This window comes from Rhincodon typus, chromosome 14, assembly GCF_021869965.1.
Source record: "Rhincodon typus isolate 14 chromosome 14, sRhiTyp1.1, whole genome shotgun sequence".
NCBI lineage: Eukaryota > Metazoa > Chordata > Chondrichthyes > Orectolobiformes > Rhincodontidae > Rhincodon > Rhincodon typus.
The window spans coordinates 57,432,373-57,441,964 of NC_063345.1; positions in this window are offsets into that span (position 1 = coordinate 57,432,373).

The following is a 9,592-nucleotide window of genomic DNA, read 5'->3' on the forward strand; positions in this document are numbered from 1 at the left end:
GGTACCTTACCATATGTCAATCATTTATTTGAATCTTTCTAACCACTGATTACAAGACAGGTACCAAAGATGTCAGGATAGTTATCACTTTCCCTGTTCACCTGTCAGATTAAGGTCATCTTTTTAAGAAGGCCATTTCTTGGGCTTTTCTAAACACTTGCATTGATAAAGGGATACACAGGGTGCTGTCCTGCCAATGTATGCATGTCAACATGAAAGCCTGAACCAAATGACTCTGAAACAAACAGATAGAATGCTGGAGAAATTCAGCAGGCCTGGAACATCTGTGGAGAGAAAAACAGAGATAACATTTTGAGTCTTGTATGACTCTTCTTCAGGAGTGAAGAAGTGACACTGATGTTTCTAGGTTCTGTTTATGTGTTTTCTTTCAGAGAGAGAAAGAAACCAGTTTCTCTGCAGAGGCAGCCTTATGCTGTGCCTATTAATTCTTACAGCGTGTTTTTGTACTTATTCTAAAAAGTCTCATTCATCAAAGGTCCCATTTCTTACACGTAATAAAAAAAAACACCTTCCCAACTGTGGAGTAAATGCTTAATTGCGTCTTTATTAATAGCCACTGAAAATATGTGTAAGGAGCAATGTCACTGCAATACAGAATGGAAATTGCTGGGGAAACCTCAGCAGGTCTGGCAGCATATGCAGAGAGAGCAGAGTTAATATTTCGAGTCCAATGACCATTTGTCTAATAAACTTTCTTTCTCAAACTGCTTTTTCACTACAGATGCTACCAGACCACAATAAGTTTATCCAGCACTCTGTTTTTTATTTCAGATTTCTAGCATCTTCAATTCTTGGTATTTATGTAATTATGATAGAAGGTACAATGGAAATGGGTTCCAAGTGTGTAGGACTCCAGAGATGTTTTCTTTGGTCATCTCTGTATATAGCTGATGCTCATTAATGGTTATTGGTGTTCATTGACATGGGTATGGACTACCTTCTATCAACAACCCACACCTGATCATACTACAGTAACAAAGGGATGCCATTCAACTCCAGTTTTAGATAAGCAGCTTTAAGATCCTCCCATACTGAAAACAAATCACAAATCAAGGCATTGCCCTAATATGTGGCACCATCTTGGCCACTGAGCACATCAGCAACAAAAACCAATTTTCCTAACAGAGCTGCAATGTCAGTATTAAAGACAGCCAAAATCAACAGTGTACCTAGTGTACAGTATATCAGTGAATGTCCTTTATGGCATAACTGGCTGAACATACTGATATTGATAGATTGTTATAAGGCACTAATCTTCAGTAAAAAAAAAAATCATTTAAAAAACCATCGAACAGTGTGGTGTAGGCTCATACACATCTGCAGGCAGAGCAAATGTTTCTAATGGATATGGATTATTCAGTGGAATTAAATTTGGTGACCTTGTTGTAATTAATGAATTATTGAAAATAAACTTTGAGACCAATTCATCTTCGGTACCTCACACAGCAATGTTATTCGCCAAATCACATTTCTCTGTCACAGGAGTAGGCTGTCTGAATCAAGCAGATGTTATAACTTTCTGTGAACACAAACACGTAAAACTAACAGTCAGGTGAAGTCCAACACATTCATCAAGTCTGCCCCACAATCCTGCTGGCCAAAGGATGATGATCAAACACTATGGCTTTGTTTTCTGATAGTGCAGTTAGAAGGTACAACTTTGTTTTGCAAAAGCCATGTTGTGAATTGCTAATGGTCCCTTTCATTTCCAGTGGTCATAAAGGACATCACTTACAATGTGTTTTAGCATCTTCCCAATAAAAGATGGAAAGTTGCCAGGTCTATTGTTCCTCGACATTCACTGTTCCTTTAATTGAAAATAGGGTCTACTTGAACTCGCTTCTAGTCTAAGGGAATCATCCTTGAGTCTGTTGAAGTACAGCAGGGCTCACAAAACTCCCATTTCTGTAATCACCCGTGAATGGATGAATCATTTGTCCTTTCTTAATTTTAAGCCTTCTTGACTCATTCATGTCTGTCTGAAGGCTCACCATTATTCAGGATGCCCTCCTAGAGCTGTCAAATCATTTGTGATGAATTTTCTGGCATCAGACTCAGATGTTGAATGGACAGGAAGTAGGTCAATTTAAGTTGACTCAAGAGGCAAAGTCTAGGTCCTCAAGGGCATATTAACAATTTCCCATCTGCTTTTGACTGTCAGTTCAGAACTGGATGTACTATTTATTGTGGATTTGTTCTGCAATGCATGTGACAACTTCAGCCGTATGATTAGCATGAAGAAAACTGAGGTTGTGTACCACTTTGGTCTACACGTTGTAAGATCTAGATTGTGTACCAAAGTCAAGAAGACCAACTACTGGCCCTCAGAAGCTTCTGAAGATCAGATGGCAGGACAAAATACCAGGCAATAAGGTGCTCACCAAATCTGCCATGCCAAGCAACCACACCACACTGAGACAGTCACAAGAGAATTGGGTAGATCATGTAGCTAAAGTGCTTATCACCCACTTGCAAAAGTGAATCTTTAATGGTGAGCTTTGATCTAGTGTGCACTATCATGGTGGTCAAAGAAAGTGCTGCAATGAAACAGGGGGTGTCAACAGGGGATTTCCAAATGTCCGACTTACAAACACTACTTACAAGCAAGATCCCATATTAATATTAATTTTAAATATCGTACATGCAAATTGTATGGTATTGTTTTGTATTGTGTTCCAACATGTGCACAAATCAGCTTTTGAACATACTCAAGGTCAGAACCCACTTGTAACCCTGGAGATCGCGACTATTCTGATGGTTTCACTTCGGAGTTTTGAAATTGACTTCAAACCGTGGAAGAAGCTCACCCAGTATTACTGCACTAGGTACAATTAAACAAAAAAAAAGTTGCTTTTCCCTTCAAAACAAGCACATAGCAGAGCCAGAGTGAAAATGCAAGTCTGAAGACAGCAGGTCATCTGAAACTCAATCACTTGTGGTATCCCATTCCAACTGCAGCAGAATCTTTCAGGCACAGCTTGGTAGTCCCCTGCATACTCACCAGAGTTCCATTAGACACCTGCAAAGACGGCATCTATTTTACATTATTTTATTTTTTGATTATGTACTGAATGGGCAAAAGGACTGCTTTACAAGAAGTGACTGAGGAAGTAATTGCTGGACTTTTAAAAAGCAAGTTCCTGGAACCTGTTGTTGGCCATGCTTACACCGTTTCTTTGCAAGCGGTCAGGATATGGTGTAAGGATGTACAGCATGGCTCGGGGGCGTGTGTACAAGGTGAGATTTGTCAGGCAACAAGTAGCTGATCGGTTTGTGGAATTAGGGATGCCAAAGATCATCAGCCTGACAGCAATTCTGTGATTGGTTCCTGGATGGCAGAGCAGTTTGTGGTTGTGAACGATACAGTGAGAAGCCCTTGGATCTCTAGAACGAAAGCTAGTGAGCATCTCTCTGCAGTGAAATACCTAAAGCTAAAGAAAGCAAGTTTTCTTTATCTCCCACTTGTTGCTTAGTTGCTGTAAGCAGTCACTTTTAACCAATAAGTCAGAAACTTTATAATTTGTGAACCAGTCACTCTACACCACCTGGGAAGAGTGAAAGAACCTGAAGGGAAAGATCAGAGAACTGAAGGACTGGGAAACAAAAGGAAGACCGCTTCTAATCCTGAGAACTACTGCTATTAAACTGCTCCCCTGTCCTTTTTTCTCTCCATCCATAACAACAATTTTATGGTGTGTGTGCATGTGCGTGGGGTGGGGGGGGGGGGTTGGTGGTGTTGGGGGGTGGGATTGTGATTAAAAGAGATTTAAAGTTTTAACCAATAGGGCCATATGTTGATAGTTCATAGCTGCTTACATGTGGTTAGATCAATTTATTTGTAATAAATATTCATTCTTGTTAAGTACGGAAACATGGTTTGTGTTTTCTGTTAACCTTAGCCCATTAAAAAAGTAAATGATGGACTTTACATACTTTGATATTTTTGACTTTTGTGACAACTCCAGGATTAGCAGGGCTTGATTTGTAGTGCACTACCCCCATGAGGTGTAATACACTGCGATAATGAACATGATCAGCTTTGTGTCAAAGAATAAACAAATGGAACTTTCTACTCTATCCAAGGTGACATTTCCATCTATCTTAACATTACCAATGCTGTCTAGTGCATACTGTACAAATTCAAAATCATATTCAACTGCTTCATCAATTACCCATCTCTATCACAAGGCCAGAAGTGGGGATTTTCACTAATGATCGCTTAATGTTCGTCACCAATGTGCAGATGTTGGAACATTCTGTGTTTATATGCAGCAAGGCTGGTCAACATTCAGGTCACAAGTAACATTTGCACAAGTGTCAGATAATGGCCATCTCCAACAAGAGAGAATCTAACCATCTCCTCTTGGCACTGCTGAGTTTCCCCACTAACAATATCCTGGGGGTTATAATTTACCAGAAACTGAACTGAACCAGTTACATGAATATTGTGGCTACAAGACCAAGTCAGAGGCTCCACAAAGTCGGTCTGATATCTATAAGGCTCAGATCAGGAATGTAACGAAATACTCTCCATTTGCCAAAATGTGTGCAGCTCAAATAACATTCAAAGTGTTTGACGTCATCCAAGGTAAAGCAACCTGCTTGATTGGCCCCATCCACTTACCTATTTCGTTCATTCCTTCCACAACTAACACACAGTGGTTGCAGTGTGCCTCATTTACAAGATGCACTGCAGTAACTCAATAACCCTCCATCCACAGCACCTTCCAAACATATGACCTCTATCTAAAGGGAAGCAGCAAGTTGGGAACGAGTTCCCCTCTAAGCCATTCACCAGTCTGACTTGATCTATATCATCTTTCCATCATTGTCACTGGGAAACTCCCTTTGTAACAGCATTGTGGGTGTATATACAACACAAGGACTGCTGCTGTTCAAGAAGGCAACTCATCACCGTCTTCTCAAGGGCAACTAGAGATTGACAATCAATGCTGGCCTAGTCAACAATGCCCCATCCTATTGAACAGTAAATTTGCCGGAAAAAAAGCTTTCAAAACTCTGAAATGTAGGTCTGCAAGAGTACAGACTATGCGAAAAGAAATATTTCCATCATAACCTGAGGATCAGAATGAATCTGCAAGAAATTTTAAAAACTATTTTCTTGATTGCCGCCTCAGTGAAGGTGCTAACATTAGTTGCAATGTACCAGTGGGTTAGGGGGAGAAAATCAGCAAAGGTTAAGACTTCCAGTTGTTAGAAATGGACACCAATAGATGCAAGTGAGAAGATGCGCAGTTTCAACTGTGAAGTTGATCTTAATCCCCACAATCTCCCATCTTTCAATGTGTGGTCACAGTAGGAAGTCCCATTAGGATAAGGCATTGAAAGGCCATCAGCAGTTATGGAATTATGTCCCAATACAAGTTAGTAATATCAGGAGAGAAGTGTAGAAAGTGGAAGTGGATCAAACTTTATCTGGTTCCTTTCTTCCATCTGATAAGCATTTTTTCCCCTTCAGACATGGATAATGTTGTGTATGGTAATAGTTTTGAAAGGGTTCATGTTGAAGACTGCATTAAGTTCCACTCAGTTTGATGACATCATGGTAGCTTCTTTTTCTTGGATGGAAATACAGTATATCATCTTGGGATCTCGTGGAATGTAGACATTTATTCACCGATCTCCTCATGGTGTTAGTAACAATATCTAACTCACTAATGTAGTTATTTTAATCAACCTGTTTGGATATGTTATGACACACCTTTGGAGGCAGGTGGGACTTGAACTGGACCTTCTGGCCCAAAGGCAGAAAGACTACTACTGTAGCACAAGAGCTCTGTAAAATATTTTTGACAACCAATTCGGACATATTATGACACACCTCCAGGATATGTGGGACTTTAGCCAAGAGGTAGTAACACTACCATTGGACTTCAGGGTTTGGATCTAGCTAGCTAATGTAACTTGTACCTAATTACTTATTGTACAATAATCCGCATCTTAAGGGGAGTCCCTTCTTGTAAAGCCTCATTTCTGGTTGCTCCTCAAACCTAGGTCATTAAACCCAGTCAACAGAAAGACAAATAGTGGCAGAATCCTCTACGTAGAAGAGTTAGTATTTCAGTTTCATGGCCAAAATCTAAGTTGAAGGCAACACTGGAGTTATACTTCATACTTAACAGACAGGTCTCCTTTGTTCTCTTTTTTCACGGCAAGATCATAGACTGAGTGCAGCTCCTGAGTTATCACACTATCCAGGTTTCCACCTTAGGAAAGTGAAGGCATCTTATGTTGATGCGAAATGTCGCTTTCCAGGCTTCTCCAGAATAAAGAATGACAGGTTGAGCCTTAGCACAGGGTTCAGCTTACAAGTAAACAACAGTCCCTTTAAAACTGCATTGATCTCCAAGTAGCTAGATTTTGCTTTTATCAAATATGGATTGCTCTCAGCATCAGTCTAAGGCACATCAATTGTGGATGACTACAGCCTTCTTTCAGGTTTCTAATGTAGTCCTGAACCAGATACAAGGAGGTGCAAAATTTTTCCTTTGATTTTGCCCTCCAATTTAATTGAATGACAAAGCAGAGATTAAGAACACAACACCATGAGGAAAATAATCAAAAATTTCTGTGACATTCTCTATAGCCCTGAATTTTTGCTCCTCCATTCAACACCAGTATTATCATCTATATGCCAATTATTGTTATTGTACACGTAAACAGGAGTTAAGGTAAAGGCAACTTCAGGAGCATTGTGAAATAAAACATTGTGTAGTTTAGGTAGCTGCATCCAGTGGTTGCTATGGTAACTGTCATTGATTAGTCAGTTAGGAGTTGGGAATTCTGATAATGAGATTGTCACCATTTTCACACATTGGCAATCTCGTTATCAGAATTTCTAAATCCTGGTTGACTAATCAATGCTTGATACCATAGCAACAACCTGCTTCACTAGCTGGACATCCACCTTAACTATTTCCTTTCTGGTTGCAGATGTCATAGGCTTGGGTGCAGCTTTGACTGTTGAATTAAATTCATACTTTGCTCCAATAAAAATATTAACTAAATGATATCGGACAAGCTAAACAACCACTTATTTTCATGCACACTAAGATTTCCTCTTTACTTTGTATCTCAATGTGATTAAAATAAATAAATCACAACTAAATTAGATTTGTAACTGTGACGCTGGAAGAACTATAATCGAGCACCATGTTTTAAACATTGTATTTTACAACTGTGTCAGGTCAAATCAGTATATATAGGAAAGTTCTCCTTCCCCAATTCCAGGGATATTTTGGCCTCGCATCAAAGAAGCAATAAAGCATTGGCCACTGTTATACACATTATAAAGCTCTGTTCATACTCTATCAACATGTCTTAACTCCATCTCAACAGAGCTGCACTCGTGTGCCATTTTCAATTGCTATTTTAGCTGTCTTCATTACTTCTTAGAAAGGCTGCAAATTTAGTGTTGAGTTAATTTTTTTTTCAAATCTCTGCTGTGGATTCACACCCTAAAGGAAAACTAACTCAAGGTTGCCTAAATTAATTTAGCTTAGAATTGAGACTGCCGGCTAAGCAGAACTTGTAAATTCATGTTGGATCAATTTGTCCTGGATTGAAATTCTGGTGGCAACGGTGAAAGGACAGTGTTCTTAACCCTCGTGCTCCTCTGTCTTGGGTTTGTCCATTTTTACTTTACTCAGGGAAAGCCTATATAAAACATAAAATCTGACTATCCACCAGCAGGGATATGGTTGTGATGAGGTGCACACAGCAAAGATTTTTTTTTTCTCTGCCTCAGGTCTAAAATCATAAAGTAGCAGGAGATGGAGCAAGGATGTTTCTCCAATATTTGTTGCTCAGGAAAATTGTTTCAAAATGTGTCGCACTGCACAGTAAGATGCAAAATGTAAAAATGGGTTACTCTCACAAAAAGCAATTTAGGTATTTGGTTTACAATTTAGACATTTCCATTTTTGTTGTATCTATTGAACAAATTTGCTACTTTCTGCTACAGTAACACAGAGGTGTGTCAAGACCTGAGCATTTTAGGGATCGATTTCCTCTGACCCACGTTATATCTCACGAGGGCCTGTTGAATAGTTCTGTGGGCACAAATGCTGCAGCAAAGAAACAGTCTGTTCCCGGTGTTGTTCACCTGGGAAGCACAAATTTCAACAAGAGACCATGAATTCATTGTGTAGAACTAGTCTCCGCTAAAAGCAACCTGCATGAATTGAAGGCTAATCCAGATACCTCGAGGAATTGCACAGCAATACTTCTTGTTATCCAAACCACTTACTTTTCCCACTCATCTTTATACATTTTGAGATGCTCATTTTGTGCAGTATTTTCCTTCATCATCGACAGAAAATTCTCCTTTCCAAAAGAGGCTCGTTTTCAATCTGTTATCTGCCAAGCTAGCAAGCCTCAGCTGGGAGTGCTCTTCACCTGGGGATTTGATCCTGTTGCCTATGCTTTTAATCAACAAATTGAATGTGCTGCTGATCAAGCAATTTAAGTCTCGAACTTTATTATTTCCATTACCTTTGTTTTTCTCTGAAACGAATGATCGTGACAATGAAAAAATTTCAGTTTATTAAAAAAATGTAATAAAAGTATGGTGTTACTCTCTACTAGGTCTTTGTCATTTCAACAATTCTCTCCCTCTGTTTTAAAGCAACTTCAGCACGTAGGTAAGCACTGATAGTAGCTCAGTTGGTAGCACTCTGGCTCCTCAGTCCACAGATTCAAGTCTCAATCTGAAGCATTAATATCTGAGCTAACTTTTCAATACAGTACATTGGGGTGTTGCACCATTGGAGTTAGTGTCTGTGTATGGGCATAGCCAGCATAAATCTATGCTGTGAGTTTTCATCTTCCCATTGAAAGGTTCCTTATGCACTTTCCACTTACTCTCGATGTTCAGCCAAGATCAGGAACTCATTGGGAGCTCTAAGCACCATATTCCCAAATTCTATGGGCTACGGCAGGAGCAGTGCAATCACTCAGCAATCTAGACAAAATTTAGGGTAACGGTGGGACAAAAAAAAATGAACTATTCACAAACCTATATACGCAAGCCAACAGGCTTCAGCAGTAAGGATTAAAAGTTTAGATGTACTGATAAACATCTACATAGACTGTCATTAAACTGAGCAACTTACAAATTTGTGCATCTATGTGACAATTGCAAAACTGCAAAATAAAGAACGTAATTCAATGTCACTCACCTTCTTGTAATGATCATTGATTGTGTAAATTACACATAAAAGCAACAGTTTCAGGAACACAATATTACATCTTGTCAGCCATCTTACATGTTATTATATGAAGTTTTTACACATAGGTACATAAACACAGGAGTAGGATTCAGCTAATCAATCCCTCAAGCCTGCACTGCTGTTTAATAAGATTGTTGCTTATCTGATTGTAATCTTAAATCCAAGTTCCCAGCGACCCTGATAAATTTTCAATCCATGCCTACCAAGAAACTAATCACCTTTGTTTTAAAAATAATGATTCTGCTTCCATCACCTTCAGGAAGATGACTTCAAAAACCCTCAACCCTCATCTCTATTTTAAGAATCTGTTATTTTTAAAT